Here is an 18,572-nt window from a genome sequence, read left to right on the forward strand (position 1 = left end):
AAGATATATGCACTCCTGGGTTCATTGCAACATCATTTACAATAGCAGGATATGGAAACAATCTAAGTATTCACCAATAGATGAATGGTAAAGAAGATATATATATGTGTATGTGTATGTGTATGTGTATGTATATGTATATGTATATGTGTATGTGTATGTGTATGTGTATGTGTATGTGTATGTGTATGTATATGTATATGTATTAGATAGACCTAGAGGGTATTATTCTTAGTGAAAGAAGTTAGGCAGAGAATGACAAATACCATATGATTTAACTTACATATGGAATCTAAAAAACAAAATAAGCAAACAAAACAGAAATAAACCCATAGATACAGAGAACAAACTGATGGTTGCCAGATAGGAGGGGGGTTGGGGAAATGGGTGAAAAGGTGAAAGGGATTAAGAAGTACAAACTGCCAGTTATAAAAATAGTCATGGGGATGGAGAGTACAGCATAGGGAATATAGTCAATAGTCTTGTAATAAGTAAGCTTGGTGTCAGATGGGTATAAGGCTTATCAGGTAATCACTTTCTAAAGTATATAAATGTCTAATAAGTATGTTGTACACCTGAAACTAATATAATATTGTATGTCAACTGTAATTAAAAATTAATGTAAATATAAATAAATTTAACAAGTTTATAAGCTAAAAAATTACATGTAATTGGAATGAGATGAGAGAGCGAATGGGGCAGAAAAAGTATTTAAGAAATAAATACTGCCCTAACCGGTTTGGCTCAGTGGATAAAGCGTCAGCCTGCGGACTGAAGGGTCCCAGGTTCGATTCTGGTCAAGGGCATGTACCTTGGTTGCGGGCACATCCCCAGTAGGGGGCGTGCAGGAGGCAGCTGATCGATGTTTCTTTCTCATCGATCTTTCTAACTCTCTATCCCTCTCCCTTCCTCTCTGTAAAAAATCAATAAAATATATTTAAATAAATAAATACTGGGGGGAGATTTGAAGATGGTGGCGTAGGTAAATGCTGTACTCACCGCCTCCCACAACCACATCAAAATTACAACTAACATATAGAACAACATCATTCAGAACCACCGGAAAGCTGGCTGAATGGAAGTCCTACAACTAGAGAAGTAAAGAAGAAAGCTCACTGAGACTGGTAGGAGGTGCAGAGGTGCAGAACAGGCTGGTCTGACACCCACGTGTGCCACTTTTTTAATAGGGAGGGAGATCATTTCTGTGGAGGCAACCCAGAGGAGCAAGGGGTCCCAGCCCCACATCAGACCTGTAGCCAGGGTTCCAGAGCTGGGAAAAGAAGTCCCTATGGGCAGTAAGAACTATGGGCTGTAAAAACCAGTGCAGATTGGGGCTCAGTGACACAGAGGCTGCTGGAGACCCAGCTATTCCTCTTAAAAGGCCAGCACCACAAACTAAACTTACAAGGTCCTGCTTCCTCTGAGCTCCAGCACCAGGGTGAGGCTCTAGGGACCACAGAAACACACAAGGAGGAACTGGATTGTCTGGCATCGGGGAAAGAACTTGGGGGCAGCTTTCTCCCAGATGGAGGTGCTCACAGAGATCATTATTCCTATGTTGGGACATCCCAGTTGGTCGCAGGGCTGACTGGTAGCCACTTCTGTTTGTTCTGCCCTGGGGATTCTCTAAGAGCCCGCCTCATCCAATTTACAACCCCACCCAAACTGTGTGCAGCAGCTTTTGCATATGAATGGCCTGTCCTTGTTCATCAGGCTAAAATCTCTCAAACAAGCTGCAGCTGGGTCAGGGAGCCACAAACATATCAATAAAAGGCACAAGATCCAGCACCAGCACCAGCCTGCCTTGTTTCATAGCTGGGTCTCATCTGGGCACTTCCAAATCTGATACAAAGAGGAGGATCTGCAGATCTCTCTGTAGCTCCTGCTGGGTGGCCCCAGGCAGTGGCTGACTTTGCACCTCCTTGGAGATCCAAGAGCCAGTGTACCCAGTGACTAGTGTCAGACCATACCAGATTACAACTCTACACATCCATAAGTGACACACTCAAGGGGCAGACTCAGTGAGCACCAAAGCCCCCCTGAAGCGAGTCCTGCTCCATAGGGGTATCTCCTGCAAAGCAGCTCTCCCACTGTAGTCCAAGCTGATCCTCACAGCCAATTGGCCTAGAGGTCAATTCCTCTCAGGGACACCAACAACAATCAAGGCTCAACTACAACAAGACTGTGCTCACAGCCCACAAAGAGGTGCACCTATAGCTCCCAGCTCAGGTGACTGGGGAGGCCGAGTCACTGGGCCCTACAGAATACATACTATACAGGCCACTCTACCAACTCAAGGAGACATAGCAGCTCTACCCAATACATAGAAACAAACACAGGGAAGCAGCCAAAATGCAGAGACAAAGAAACATGTCACAAATGAAAGAAATGGAAGAAAGCAAACTACTGGATATAGAGTTCAAAACCATGGTTATAAGGTTACTCATGAATCTTCTAGAAACCTCCAAAAAAATGGGAAAGGACCCATCAGAAACTAAGCATACACTGACTGAAATAAAGAATAATATACAGGGATTCAACAGTAGGGTAGAGGATTCTGAGAATCAAATCAACGATTTGAAATATGAGGAAGCAAAAAAAAAAAAAAAAACACCCAAAAAAACAAACAAAAAATACCACCCAACCAGAAGAGCAAAGAGAAAAAAGAAATTAAAAATATGAAGATAGTGTAAGAAGCCTCTGGGACAACTTCAAGTGTATGAACATCTGAATTATAGGGGTGCCAGAAGAAGAGAGAAAGATATTGAAAACCTATTTGAAGAAATAATGACAGAAAACTTCCCCTACGTGTGGTGAAAGAAAAAGACTTACAAGTCCAGGAAGCACAGAAAACCTCAAACAAGAGGAATCCAAAGAGGACCACACCAAGACACATCATAATTAAAATGCCGGGGCTAAAGACAAAGAGAAAATCTTAAAAGCAGCAAGAGAAAAGCAGTTAGTTACCTAAAAGGGAATGCCCATATGACTGTCAGCTGATTTCTCAACAGAAACTATGCAGGCCAGAAGGGAGTGGCAAGAAATATTCAAAGTGATGAATAGCAAGCACCTACAACCAAGATTACTCTACCCAGCAAAGCTATCATTTAGAATTGAAGGTCAAATAAAGAGCTTCAGAGACAAGAAAAAGCAAAAGGAGTTCATCACCACCAAACCAGTATTATATGAAATGTTGAATGGTATTCTTTAAGAGGAGGAAGAATAATAAAAAGAAAAAGATAAAAAATATGAACAACAAAATGGCAACAAATACATACCTATCAACAATTAAATCTAAAAATCAAAATAAACAAATAAGAAATCTAATGATCAGAATAAACTGGTGAATAAAATAGAATCAGAGGCATGAAAATGGAACAGATTGGCGATTCTCAGAGGGAAGGGGGGTGAGGGGCAGGAAGAGATTAAACGAAGATCTTATATGCATATATGCATTACCTATGGACACAGACATTAGGGTGGCGAAGGCCTGGGACAGGGCGGGAACCTGGTGGAGGTGGGTAAAGAGGGACATCTCGAATAATCTCAACAATAAAGATTAAAAAAACAACAACAAGGATTAATGGCTACCCTGGCTCAGTTGGTTGAGCATTGGTTAGATACGCCAAAGTTCTGGGTTTGAGCTCCCATTAGGGCACATACAAGAATCAAACAATGAACACATAAATAAATGGAACAACAAATTGATGTTTCACTCTCTCTCCCTTCCTCTCTTTCTCTGAAGTCAATATTTTAAAAAAAGAAATAATGGCTCAGAGTTTTCTTAATATAATGAAAGACAGAAATTTAGAGATATAAGATTGGAAATAAACACCCAACAGAATACATCATATGCTGATATACATCACATAGGTACAAATTATCGAAAACTAAAAATAAAGCATAAATCTTCAAAGTAGCATAAGAAAACAACATATTACATAGAGGAGAACATTATTTGAGCAACACCAATGTTAAACAGAAACCTTGGAGGCCAGAAGATAATTTTTTAAAATCTTTGTTTTTGTTTTTTTTTTACAGAAAGGAAGGGAGAGGGATAGAGTTAGAAACATCGATGAGAGAGAAACATCGATCAGCTGCCTCTTGCACACTCCCTACTGAGGATGTTCCCACAACCGAGGTACACGCCCTTGACCGGAATCGAACCTGAGACCCTTTAGTCCACAGACCGACGCTCTATCCACTGAGCCAAGCCGGTTAGGGCTTTTTTTAATCTTTAAAATGCTGAAAGAGCCCAGCTGATATAGCTCAGCAGTTTAGCATTGAGCCAAGAACCAAGAGGCCACCAGTTTGATTCTGGATCAGGGCACATGCCAGGGTTGTGGGCTCGATCCCCTGTTGGGGGTGTGCAGGAGGCAGCTAATCAATGATTCTCTCTCATCACTGATGTTTCTCTCTCACCCTCTCCTTTCCTCTCTGAAATCAGTAAAAATATACATTTTAAATAAATAAATAAAACCAAAAGACTTTTTTTATTGCCATTTTCCTCTTAATTTCTTTATAAGTTGTTTGTTTATAGCATTGTCTTGGGAGATTTAGTAATAGCAGATGTATAACATATGAGCTCCAAGTTCTCACAGCCTTCCAACTCTATAAGACAATATATTTATTTTATGGGATGCTTAGAGTCTCTGGAATTACTTCTGTTCTTTATTTTATCCTCTTCCCATCACTGTGGGTTTGTTGTGAAGGCAGACTAAGTAGGAATGGGGTGAAGAAAACGAAGGAAGAATGATAGAACATAGGATATAGAATACGGTTGGGGGTGAGGGATGATCAGTGCAGGGAAGGAAAGCAAATTGAGATTAAATGCTCCCATGGCAGAAGTAGGTTACCAGCAACAGGTCCAAGAATCTATCCTCAATTGTGGCAGACATGGGGAAAGAGAAACGTAAGATACCTAGTCCCTCACTAATTCCTAATCTTCTTTAGACTTGACAGGTCTGTCTAGATATCTGTAGGACTTGGCTCCCCAGGTATCTGATCTCCAGTTGGTGGGGAGATAAATAAGAAGTGGCAGATGCTGACACTAAAGAGAGATACAGTTCCACGGCTTGCCCTATGAGAAGGGGAAGTCAAAGAACTGGGATGGTGGATGGATCACCTGTGTGAATCATGAATATTGAAACAGTAGGATCGGATGAACAAACTAGCCTTAAAGTTCTGAATGAAACCCTGGGATGCTACAGTGTCTGGGATACTGTGAGCTCCTGGTTGTACACAGGACACCGATTTCCATCAGAGGCTGTTAGCTTTAGGTCTATTTTAGGGAGCGATAAAAAACTTTCTTTCTTTATATAAACGTTCTTTTCCAAACTGCACTTTTGTTCCACCACGGTTCTGGCACCTCCTTCAGAAAAAGGACTCGGGGTGAATCGCGCCAGGCCCAGAAACCAGAGACACAGATGACACTGATCAAAGGGTGGGCGGGAAATCGAGCCTGGCTCTCTGCCTATCAGGAATAAAATTTAAAAAATAGGTTTCACTTTCCAGGCTAACCCTCTGCAGCATTGTGCGGAGGAGGATTCCGGGGCTCCGGCTCCTGAGCAGGGGCGCTAAGAGGGGGCACCACGATCGATGGACCATGGACGTCTGCCCTGGCGATGAGGCCATGCGCCCGGCCCGGCCCTGCCTCGGGTGTCTTGTTTGCAGACCGACGGTTCCGGGAGGATGAGGCACCTCCCAGCCTGATGCAAAGGGTCAGGCCTCCGTGTGTCACTGCAGCCCGGGACCTGTCTGTCAGGTCTCGGACCGGTCCAGGTCCAAGAGAAGAGGAGGAAAAACACTGGGCGAGCGCGCGAAGCCTGCTCAACACCCACCCCTGATGTTTGCTGAGCGCACCGGCCATCCCGCTCCGGCCGGCCCTGCCGCCACCTGCCCCGCCAGGTGAGGGACGAAAAGCTCCTTCAGCGACACCAGCCGCGGGGACGGGAGCCTGGCGCCGGGCCAGCCCCGCTCCCCCGGAAAAGCGCACCGGCATCCGGGGTCGTGGACCCTGTGGGTTACGCCCCTAGGAACCAGGGACTCCCCCTCTAACCCCGACTACCAGCCAAGCCTCCCATATGGGGGGGGGGGGGGGCGACAGGAGCTGGAATTTGGGCTCCTGCGAGGCCAGGGGCCGTCCGGCGGCTGTGGGTGCGGGGTGTTCGCCACTGCAGGCCGGGAGGTGGGGAGAGATGACGGTGCTCCCGCTGCTCAGGGGGAGGATGGGGTTAGGGGGGCCCCTGCCTTGGCCTTTTGTGTGTGTGATGGAGGCGGGTAGGGGGTGCTGGAGCATGGCCACGGGGCACGGTTAGTCTTCCTGGGGTCCCAGGGGAGGGTCCGGGGTCCCTGGGAGGTCCCGAGGCCGGTAGGACCCCGAGGCAGGGCGGGAGCGGCCTTGTTCCCCACCGCGCCCCCCATTCCCGGGAGCCGCGCCCCCAGAGCAGCACGGAGACCCGTGAGGGAGGGGGCTCCCGGCCCCCGCAGGACGCCGGTCCCTTCCCAAACCTGGAGTCCGGCGGCAGGAAGCGCACCACCCAACCAACATGTCACCTCGGGGAGGAGGAGCCAGGGCCGTCCGGCTCCTGACGGGCCGGGCCGCGGTGCGGGCGTGGAGGCCTCCCGGGGAGCGCGGGGCCGGGACCAGACGCGGGCCGGGCCGGGCCTGAGGTGAGGAGCCGCCCCCGGCGGCCGACGGCGGGCCCGCGAGGGTGGGGAGCCGGGCCGCCGCCGGAGGGCCGTCCGCTGCCCGCCGGCGCCGCCTCCCCGCCCCCCGGCTTCCTGCGGAGGCCGCGGCCGCCATGTTGTCGCGGGGCTGAGGCGGCGCCGGCGGGCAGCCGTGACAGGCTGCGCAACAGGTTCGCGTTCGGCGGCGAGCGGGGTCTCCGGCGTCCGCCCGCCCGCGCTGCCGGGGCCGGGGTCGCGGGGTCGCGCTGCGACGTGCGGGAGGCGCGCGGAGGCGCCAGGTGGGTGAGGCGGCCGCCGGCTGCGGCGGCTCCGGGCAGGTGCGGGCGGCTCCGCGGCCGGGATGGGGCGGCTGCGCGCCGCCGGGGGCGCGGACAGCGCGGACGGGCCCCCGATGCCGGGCTGCCCCGAGCTAGGCCCCTGGCGGGCCGGGCGGCGCCGGGCGGAAACTCCGGACCCGGTTCGTGCCTCCGCCGCGCGGCCGGGGGGCTGCCACGGGGCCGGGGCCGGCGGACTCCCCTCGGCGCCCAGCCCGGCCGCGGCCTCTCCCGGCAGGTGCGGCGCCGCCGAGGGCCGGGGCCGGCGTGCCCCTCGCTCTCGGGGTCCCGGCAGAAGAGGTCCCTCCGGGGCACCCGCGCGCCTCCTCGGGGACCCACTCCGTCCTCGCGGAGTCGGTTTCCCTCCCCGGGAGTCCGGGTGCGGGACCCGCGAGCCGCATCCCGGTGCGTCCGCGGAGCCGGAGCGGCCGGGGCTCGGTGCCCGGCGCCGCCGGAAACCGAAGGTGGGAGACGGTACGACCCGGCGCGAGCGTCGCCGACCCGCGCGCGGGGTGTGCGGGCAGCTCGGGGCGATGCGGCCTCGGAGGCCGAGTAAAGTTCGCGGCTTTGCGTGATTATCTTTAAAATGACGCCTGTCACCCGTGTGCGTGGCGAAGGGGTCAACCGAGGCTCACGCCACCGGCGGCTTTGCCTGCTGTCAGAAGATGCCGGGCTTCATCGCCCAGCGAGGACTGCCGGGGCTGCAGTGCTCCGTTTGAGACTCGTATCAGTTGTGAATTCGGGATATTTTTGATAAGAGGCGACCGCTTTGTGATAGGAACTGAGGTTAACACAGAAGGTGGTTGCTTTACTTACCAAATGCTCTGGCTCGTGATTGCTGGTGTTGGCTCGCTTACCCGGGATGGGAGCGGTGCGACTCCAGATTCCGTGCGGCGTTCATCAGCTTAATTTCGGGGCATGGCTGGGGGCTGAGCTTCCTACCTCTCCCCGGGCGGGTTTCCTGTGTTCATCAGGGACAAAACCTAAACGCAATCATAAACCCTTACCTAAATGAAGAACGACGCCGTTCACATTTTAAAGGTAGTAGCAGCTCTCATGTGCACGCCTTTAGTTTTGGGTGTGTTTTTTTGTTGTTGTTTGTTTGTGTGGTTTTTTTTGTTGTTGTTGTGCCGACGATTTCCCTTGTAATTTCTCCCCCCCCCCCAGCTTTATTGAGATATGATTGCCGTATATCCCTTGTCATTTCCAAAGTATAGAAAGCGGGAGTTGTTTTTAAAAGCTTAATTTAAGAGCAAGCAGAATTTCATGTTTTTGAAGGACATGGGAAAATGTGCAGTGCCGCTGTTCTCATGTAATATAAATAAGCAGCTGAAAAGCTTGCCTTTTTTTTTTTAGCCTGTAATGCATGTACTTACTCCTCTTGCTCACCTTTATCACGAAAGGTAGAATTGTCTGAGAAAACTTGACCTGTACTGAATTATTGAGCAGGGAAGTGCTATTGTTAGTTCAACATATTTCAAGGCAAACATCCTGTTCCTCGCTTGAATAGGAAGAAATGTGTTAGGTATGCTTTGGGATTGGAATTATAGTTTGATTTCTTTTTAAATTTTTCATAAAGTAGAATAGTATAAGGAACCACCATATACCCATCACTCAAACCCAGCAGCTTTCAAGATATTCTTTATGCCTCTCAAGAAAACGATTGGCCTTTTCTTTCTATATTATTTGGCCATTTCACCCTATATATTTAATACTTCTCTTTTTTTTTTAAATATATTTTATTGATTTTTTACAGAGAGGAAGAGAGAGAGATAGAGAGTTAGAAACATCGATGAGAGAGAAACATCGATCAGCTGCCTCCTGCACATCCCCCACTGGGGCTGTGCCCGCAACCCAGGTACATGCCCTTGACCGGTATCGAACCTGGGACCTTTTAGTCCGCAGGCCGACGCTCTATCCACTGAGCCAAACCGGCTTCGGCAATACTTCTCTTTTTTTAAATACAAGGTGAAGATTTCTTACGTAACCTAGGATTTTTCTTTTTAATGTGTCTTTAAAATAGAGTTCCACAAATTTCCATCTTTCTAGTAAGGCAGAATATTTCTTGGCCATCTCCGTTAATGACTTTTTTCAGTATTGAAATATATTTGCCATGCCTGCCATATTTTATGTATTTGTAATATATAATATATACATATATATACATATATATATAATATATATATGCCATGCTTGTCACTTACCACATGCTAGGTCCTGTGCTGTTTTACATAACCCTTTAAAGCTCACAAACATTCTGTGAGTAGTTATTTTTCCTCCCATCAAATAGATAAGTGAAATGTTAACCTGGAGGTTAACTGACTACTCTAGGTCTCTGAGCCAGTAAGTACCAGAGCCAGGGTTTCACACCCAGACCCTTCCAACTGCAGCACCTGTGCAGGTATCTGGTATACTCATCTTCATTCAGGAATGTGTTTGTTTTTAAATGTTATTTGGGCATGCAATAAATATTTGTTGAGTAAATGAAAGTACATGTTAGTCCATTGATAAGTAACTACCATTTTTATATACTATATTTACTTGTAAAGCATTTGTATAAAGTTTTAGAATTATTCAGAGTATTATTCAGAATAAACTAATTACATTACTAAAAATGTGATATATTTATTACCATCTAACAGTACATTTGCTTGTCGTTTTTTCTCTCTTTTTTTGGCGTATGTGTTCTGATCTTTTTAATACCTTATTTCTGGACAAAACTGTGGAATAACTACTTTTGAAGAAAGGCTAAAAAGAAAGGCAGACACTTTTAGTGTGCTAATTGTTGAAGGTAGGAATCCAAGTGTGACATAGGGAAATGTTTAGAGTTCTGTAAGTGAATAGATCTAAACACGAAGATGCAGGAGAAATGCTGTGTTTTTTACTTGAGTGCATTTTTTACTTTATACCATCTTATAACTGCAGAGCACAGTGACTAAAGTTAGAGTCCTGTTGCTTAGAGTGTGCCTGTGGGTACTCTTGAGAAGGAGGAACTGGCCTGAAGGATCTGAAGGCAGAGAGGAAGTGGGGGAGGAAGGGAGGAAACAGCAAAAATAGGACTGTGAATACATCAGGAAATAATGTATTTTTACAAGTCTAAGAGGGCAGCATATTTCATTTGCAAATGTGTAGTATTATTTTGAGAAATTCACTTAAAAAAATTTCACAGTATATCAGGACACTGAGTGATTTATTTACTTGTGGAGCTATTCAGCCTTGGTTATGGTAGACATTGAGGGATGTATTACCAGATGGTAGACATTTAACTTGTTTCATTTAAGCAACTGTTTTATGTTTTCTAGATCATTTTCTTCGCTCATACATATTTATTTTAGAAAAATGCATGCTGTTTAATAAAAATTTTATTTCTTTTCATTATTATAGTAGATAGGGTACAGACTTTCAAGCTCCCAGCTCCAACACCAAATAACTTTGAGAAACTTATTTTAATTCTATAAGCTTGTTTCCTCATCTCTAAAGTGGGGATGATAATAACTATGTCTTACTATTATAGTATGTAATACGGAGTGCTTAGCACGGAGACTACTGCTTAGTATATTAAGAAATGATACCTGTTATTATTCCAACTTATTTTAATGAGAAACTTCAAACTAAATTGGCCTGAGTGTGTGTGTCTTTTTTAACCTAGTGACTGGAAAATAAATTAGTTTTTTCTCCTTAAGTTTTAATGTTACCTTCAAAAACAACCCATATAAGAAGGCTGGAAAATAGAGTAGAACTGACCCCCAATCTTATCCAACAAAGAATTAGCCCTTTGAATCCCCTTAATTTGGGGGGTGCGGACGGGGGAGGAGGACACCAAAAATATAACCTAAAGGAAGAAATGTTCTCTATCTGCAAAAGAAGCTACACTTCATCTCTTCAAAACCTTTTGAATCCAGGTGCTTATCTGATTTCCACTTTTCAGTGGGAGGAGTGCTTGACTAGTATGAGATTAATAATGGTCAGGACTGGTCAAGAATGGTAGCCATGTCAAAAGAAAGAGAAAAGAATAGTGGGCAGTGTCGGCTTGCAGATCCGGAATAGATAAGGACCCAGCAGGATTTGCTCTGGCGGTTTGGAGGACACTGATAACTGTTGCTTTATCATTTCTTTTTGGCATAGTCATTTGGACACTTCTCACCACCCTACCTACTCCTTCTCTCTTAAAAATGACTGCATAGCCCTGGCCTATGTGGCTCACTCAGGTTCAGTTCAAGGCCAAGTACCTGGGTTGCAGGTTCAATTCCAGCCCCAGGCAAGTGCAGGAGGCAACCAGTCCTATGTTTCTCTCTCTCCCTCCTTCCACTCCTTCTCTCCCTTCTACTCTAAAAAATCAATGGAAAAAATATCCTCAGGTGCAGGGAAAACAACAACAACTGTATAATATATAAGAATTAAGTAGGTCAAGTTAATACATTTCACAACTTATGTAACACTTAACAAGTGTAAAATACCTTTGGTGAATATGAGTGAGAACTTCAAGATTAATGAAATTTGCCCAGAATGATGCAGGCTAGGAATGCATGTGTAGCCTTCATTCTCTAACTTTGTGGTAAGTTCTGAAAACCTGAATCATAGAAGAAAGGCCCTTTTCTCACTTCATTGGCATGCTCATCTCTGGTCGGGTGGCTCAGTTAGTTGGATTGTCATTCCCTACACCAAAAGCTTGCAGGTTCCATTCCAGTCAGGGCACATACCTATGTTTCTGGTTCGATCCCTGGTCTGGGAGCACACGGGGAAGCAACTGATCAATGTTTTCGATGTTTCTCTCTCTCTTTCTCTCCCTCCCCCCCTCCGACTCCTCCCTCTCTCTAAAGTGGATTTTAAAAAATGTTTACTACTCTTTATATAGGTGTAAATTTTTTTCCAAGTTTGTTTCTTAGTTTTGTTTATAGATTTTTATAGTACCTCCTATGTATAGCACTATTTTAATTCATTATATTTATTAACTCATTTAATTTTTACAACATCCCTATGAAGTAGGCGCTATTATTAGCTCCATTTACAAAGTTCTCTGGCTTTGTCTTTTTTTTTTTTTCTTTATATTTTTATTGATTTCAGAGAGGAAGGGAGAGAGATGGAAACATCCATGATGAGAGAGAATCATGGATCGGCTGCCTCCTGCACACCCCCTCCTGGGGATCGAGCCCACACCAGGGCATGTGCCCTGACCAGGAATCAAACCTGTGACCTCCTGGTTCATAGGTCAATGCTCAACCACTGAGCCACACCAGCCAGGCTCTGGCATTGTCTTTTAAATCCCCACACGGCTTTTCCCTCTGTGTTTGCCCATTTCTGCTCCCAATTCTTAAAAATCTCTTTTCTCTTCCTAGCTTACTGGTTTATACCTATTTTTTAGTTCTTCATTACTGAGTTTAGGAGTCATTTCTTCTGGGATTGCTCACCTAACAACTTTCTAGTGGCCTAAGGTAAAGGTAGGTGCCCGCATTCTGTCCTTCATACCTATAGCATTTATGGAATTCTGAGTTTTGGTCTAAGTCCTCTTCTGTGTTCCTCGCTCTAATACATTTTGTACATGTGTTACACATCTTGTGACTCGGTAAATATTTGTGGATTTGAATTCAAGGTACACGGTATGTTGGTGATATCAAAAAGAGAACCAACCTTCCAAGTATATAGTCAAATAGCGAAACTTATACAGAGGAAGTAACATTGGCTTTGAAGGACAGTGGGAAGGATGGAGAAAGGGAGGGACCCAGAGACTAAAATTGAATGAAAACAGATGTGGAAATTTCCCATTCTGGGAACAGCATGTTATTTAGAGTGGTTTTGAGGATTATTAATCTTGCCTCTGGAAAGAGCCTGATGAAATAAATCCCTCTTTCACCCCAGTATGCCTTTTTTAGTGTTCAGAATATTTTAATTTTCCTTCTAGATCTCTTTTCCTATGAAACGGCTCAATTTCTCATCTGACATCCCCCTTTTTCCAATGTAATGGGGGAAGTTTGGAGGGCCCTGATGTAATCTTGATAAGATTTTAAAATGCCCAGAGAAGTTTGGTGAATTGATGGTGTGGGCATACTGGAAGACTTAGGGGAGAGAATAAATCCTGAAGCTTTTGTTTTTGGAGACTTCAGGTGCCATTCACATCTTTTCCTGACTGTTAAGACATTTGATTAGACCTCTCAACTCCTTTTCTCTCCAGCCTTCATTATGTTTCTGTTCTTCTAGCTATGATAAAAGACATTCTTTTAATTTTGAGGTATACTGCCTGCTGGTCTTAAAGAAGAATGGGTGAGCACTTTATATATTAACAATATGATTTATTTGTCCTCTAAAATAAATATTCTTTCAAACCCCTTTTCTCTTTGAACTTAACTTTATTTCTCATTAACTTAAATTTTTTCATTATGGAAATAATACATACTGAATGAAAAAAAATTGTAAAGTAGGAGAAAAAAATGGGACGTAAAAGTCATTCTAAGTCCAGCAACCAATGACAACCACATTTTTTGGTGTGTGTTTTAATTTTCACTCAAGGATATTTTTCCATTGATATTTAGAGAGAGTGTAGAGGAGAGAGGAGGGGGAGAAAGGGAGAGAGACACATCGATTGATTGCCTCCTACATACTCCCCTACCAGGGCTTGGGAACCCGCAACTAAGGTATGTGCCCTTGACCGGGAATCGAACTGGCAGAATGGAACCTTGTGACCCTTCAATCCATGGGTGGTCGCTCTAACCACTGACCCACTGGCCAGGGGGACAACCATTTTTTGGTGTCCTAACAACCTGTCTTCATTTTGTGTGTGTGTGTGTGTGTGTATCTACACTAATAAAAGAGAAAAATGGTAATTGGCGTACAGCGATACCCTTTTCATTGGCTAATCAGGGCTATATGCAAATTAACTGCCAACTAAGATTGGCAGTTAACTGCCAACAAGATGGTGGTTAATTTGCATATGTAGGCACAATGCAGGGAGGCGAAAGGGAAAGCAGGAAGAAGCCCCCTGCCACTGACAGTGATCAGAAACCCAGCGGGGAGCTAAGAGCTGGGGGGCAGGGCAAAGGCGGCCCTGGGGCCGCCTTTGCCCTGCCCCCCAGCCATGATCGGAGAATCAGGTGCCTTTTCCGCCCTGGCCAGTGATAGCAGGAAGTAGGGGTGGAGCCAGCGATGGGAGCTGGGCACGGTCGAAGCTGGCAGTCCCAGGAGCTAGGGGTCCCTTGCCTGGGCCTAAAGCGAAGCCCACGATCGCGGGGCCGCTGCAGCTGCGGGTCCCCGCTGCCCGGGCCGGACGCCTAGGCCAGAGGCGTTAGGCCTGGGCAGGGGTGGAGCCTGCAACCGCGGGGAGCTGGGGGTCCCCTGCCCAGGCCTGACACCTCTGCCGGAGGCCTCAGGCCTGGTCAAGGGGCCGATCCGGTGATTGGTGATCGGAGGCTGATGAGGATCACCTCCTCTGGCCGAGGCATCAGGCCTGGGCGGGGGCCAAAGCCAGTGATCGGGGGGAGATGGGGGTCCCCTGTCCAAGCCTGACACCTCTGGTGGAGGCATCAGGCCTGGGCAAGGGGCAGAGCCAGCAATCGGAGGGGTCTGGGGGTCCCCTGCCCAGGCCTGACGCCTGGGCCAGAGGCATCAGGCCTGGGCTGGGGGCAGAACCAGTGATGGGGGGAAATGAGGGTCCCCTGCCCAGGCCTGACGCCTCTGGCAGAGGCGTCAGGCCTGGGCAAGGGGCCGATCCTGCGATTGGAGGGTGATGGGGGTCAACGCCTGAGGGCTCCCAGTATGTGAGAGGGGGCAGGCTGGGCTGAGGGACACTCCCCCCCCCACACACACACCCAGTGCACGAATTTCGTGCACCGGGCCCCTAGTGTGTGTGTGTGTGTGTGTGTGTGTGTGTGTGTGTGTGTATATATATATATATATATATATATATATAACGTGTTTTACAATACAACATTGTAGCTAGAAACGTGACTTTTGCTGTCTGGGATTTCAGTTCCAGCTTTACCTTTTATTCGCTTTGTGAGTATAATAATCTCACTAAGCCTCAGTTTTCTTTAAAAAGTAAAGATTTCATAATAATAATTTATCCATGGGGGTGAAGATGTTTGTTTAGAGTGACCCTCTCATAATAAATTCTCCATAAATGTTACAGTAATAATCAGGCCTTTCTTTTGGTTAGGTTAGCTAAGTGTCTGCTGTGGACTGTGCATGGAGGGAGGGGGCGATTCAGGAGCACTGTTCCTTTCTTTTCTGAAATAATTAAAATTCAATTTCAAAAACAATTTTTAACATTCTCAAGGGCACTGTGAAAATTTTTATAGTGAGGGCTCCTTTAAAATGTTATTTGTCTTGGGCCAGGCCTTTGACCCTTTTAGAATGTCCTTGATAATGATGAAAGCAATAATAACATGTAAAGACCTGAGTGTAGGGCTTGGCATTTGGTAAGTATTCAGTGATTGTTGGCTTCTGTTATTATTTTCATAATGATAAGTACATATTTGCATTATATCATACATTTTAAATTATAAAGAAATATAACCAGTTTCCATGTTATTACATAGTCTAGCTGAACTTGTTTTTTTAAAAAATAGGTTTACTGAAATATATTCACATAACATTAATATGACTTAAGTGGCAGCATAATAATTTGGCTCAGTTCATTCCCCCATTGTTGGACTCTCATTTTCATTTTTTTTCTATAATAACAGTAACCATAGTGAATATCTTTATAAATAAGGCATTCCCCATATTTATTATTTCCCTATGATAGATTCCCCGAAGTGAAATTATTGGCTTATTAGAGGCCCGGTGCATGAAATTCATGCATGGGTAGCGTCCTTAGGCCTGGCCGGTGATCAGGGCCGATCGGGGCCTTCTGGCTGCCGGCCAGGGCCTCCCTTCATTCCACGCTGCCCCCTGGTGGTCAGCACACATCTTAACGAGCAATTGAACTCCCGAGGGGACACTGCATATTAGCCTTTTACATGTATAGATAGGATATGAACATTGGTAGGATTCTGTATATTTTTGCTTTGCCTTCTGGAAAGCTATACTAATTTGCACTTTCACAAGTGATGTCCGCAACTTTCATTTCCTCACACCTTTGCAGCCCTGAGTAGCCTAGGCTTGTCTTTTGAAAAATCAGTTTATAAGGAGAAACAAAACAAAGCTGCTTTTGTATTTTCTTGATTATTAGTGATGTTAACATTTATTAGCCAGTTTTGTTTCCTCTTTGGGAAAGTGTCTATTTTTTTGTGATCTTAGTTTTTCATTATCTATTTTAATACCTCTCTCTTTGTATATTAAAAATATTGACGATTCCCAATTGCTTACTTTTGAATTTTATTTTCAACTTTATAGTATTTATATACTTGAATCTTTTTACTTTTTACTTCATGTTTTTTGAATGGCTTCAAAACTTGGAAAGTTTTCTTGTTTCAAAGAGGTGATATTTTACTTGAAGGTGAAGCATCTGTAAGAGATTTTTTCCCTCTGTACTTCAAAGTCAAGTAAGTAGTTTTGCTTTAATATTTGGTCCTGATAGGAGATAGTAGAGAATAGGTCAAATAGTTGGCTCCCCCCTCCTTACCATCCCCTTATAGCAGTGAGGGGCTGAGTCACAAGCTATTCTTAAGTGCTTTTTTTGTGTGTGTATGGGTGAATTTTCTTGTTCAGAGTTGTTGACTAATTCTTTTAAAAGTTGGTTTAATTCAAATCTTCAATATAATTGTACATACTATTTCAGTGTTAGTTTACCATTTCTGTTCTTTTATGACCTCTTTATAAGCTAAATTTAATGTTTATAAAAGTCCAAACTTAGAATTTATATGTAAACATTGTAAACTAGAAATGCAAAGTTACAGATCTAGAACTAAGAGTTACCTTCTTCAAAGCTTTTAAGTCTTGATATGCTGTGTGAATTTGGGTCCCTACACCTCTAGGTAGAAATAATAGTAACCCTTTACTCAAATATTGATTAAATAAAAACATGTCCTTTTTATTAGTAATCTGTACAGCTGTATTGTATCAATTCAGTGATATCAGGTTAACTGTTGTAGTTGAAATAATAGTAGTAGTGTTGTTATCAGTGGGGTGCTCTCCTGATCCCTACATATTACCAGTGAAAGTGGAGTTCTTGCAATGTTGCAAGGAATTGAATTTCCTTATACTCTCACAGGAGGACGAGTGATCTTTATTTCAGTGGAATTAAACCCCTGGGTTTATACTGTTGCGTTTTCCTTCACCCCACCATGGGAAAAGTCCAATCTTATCTTCAGCAGGCAAGAATTAAGGCCTCTGCCCAGAGGCTTTGCTCCATATTAAAGCACAGTCCAGTCCAACATCTGGCTAGTTTAGTTTGTGTTCCCTGCTGCAGTCCATTGCATGTGGGGATCATGTGGACTTCTACCACATGGCAGAAAATCCTATCCATTCCAACTCTGAAATGCCTACCATATTTTCCTGTGTATAAGACACTATTTTTTTCTAAAATCATTAGACTGAAATCGAGGGGCGTCTTATACATGGAAATCAGCCAAGGAGGGAGCCGGTTTGGTGTGTAGCTGCCCATACCTTGTCAAACAGGCTTCCTCCAATCATGAGCCTTATTGTTACTGCCGTCAGCTGATGCAGTAATTGGAGGTGGAGGCAGAGAGTGCGCAAGATGCAACAGGGACCAGAGCATTCTGAGCTCATAAAGATGTCAAAAAATCTATATATATAAAAGCACATAATATGCAAATCGACTGGATGGTGGAACAACCAGTCACTATGACATGCACTGACCGCCAGTGGGCAGACGCTCAATGCAAGAACTGCCCCTAGCCCACAAGCCCCAATCGCCTGATCAGGGCCTGCTGGCCCACCTCTCAGCCCCTCCCCACCGCCAGCAAGCTCCAATAGCCTGATGGGAAACAGGGACCCAGGGGTGGGTGGCGGGGGTGGGTGGCGGCAGACGCAGGGGGTGCCAGGCCAAGGCGGGTGTGAGCAGGGCCCCGATCACCCCACCAACTGCCCCACACACAGAGGGCGACCAGCGGCGGTGGAGGGCGGGACTGGCTGCCGGCAGCTGGGGAAGATCGGCCTTGATCTCAGGCCAGGCCTAGGAACCCTACCCATGCACGAATTTCATGCACCGGGCCTCTAGTAAAAAGATATGTACCAGTAAGCAATTGTCTTACTCTGCAAAATTCAAACTGAATGTAATCAACTATTCAAAAGAGCTACAGAGAGGAATCAACAGAGCTACAGAGAGGAATCAACAGAGCTAAGGAGAGACAATTTGGACCTCCAGCCACTGAGTGTATGAACAGACAGTGGAGGAAACAGAAAGAACAACTCCTTACGATGCCAGATAAAGAGGAAGGCCTTAAGAGGAAAACCAGCAAAACGTTTGAAATACTGATTTCTTAATTTGGGGTTGGAAAAGTGGGAGGTGTCTTATACAAGGGGGCATCTTATACATGAAAAATGCGGTATTTTTTATTGCTCAAATTCAAATTCTCACCACTTGGATTATGCCAGTTACTTCATAACTGGTGCCCTGTCTCACAACATTCAAATCTAGTTCATTTCCTATACTGTTTGTCAGAATTCTCTTCC

At 45.4% G+C, this 18,572-nt stretch overlaps 1 protein-coding gene across 8 annotated transcripts in view; it reads left to right on the top strand.

The window, feature by feature from the left end:
• Nucleotides 1-6,554: 6,554 nt before the first annotated feature.
• The window catches only part of ITSN2 (intersectin 2), a 108,539-nt gene continuing 96,521 nt past the window's right edge, over nt 6,555-18,572 (top strand). For 6 of the 8 annotated variants that reach the window (XM_059660414.1, XM_059660420.1, XM_059660419.1 and 3 more), the window contains exon 1: nt 6,830-6,968. The gene's annotated coding sequence lies outside the window, so the exon portion shown is untranslated. Of the gene's footprint in view, nt 6,673-6,726; nt 6,969-18,572 lie in introns of those variants that run through there. The other 2 variants (XM_059660415.1, XM_059660416.1) reach the window with 2 other exon arrangements.

Source organism: Myotis daubentonii, chromosome 12 (genome assembly GCF_963259705.1).
Source record: "Myotis daubentonii chromosome 12, mMyoDau2.1, whole genome shotgun sequence".
NCBI classification, from domain to species: domain Eukaryota; kingdom Metazoa; phylum Chordata; class Mammalia; order Chiroptera; family Vespertilionidae; genus Myotis; species Myotis daubentonii.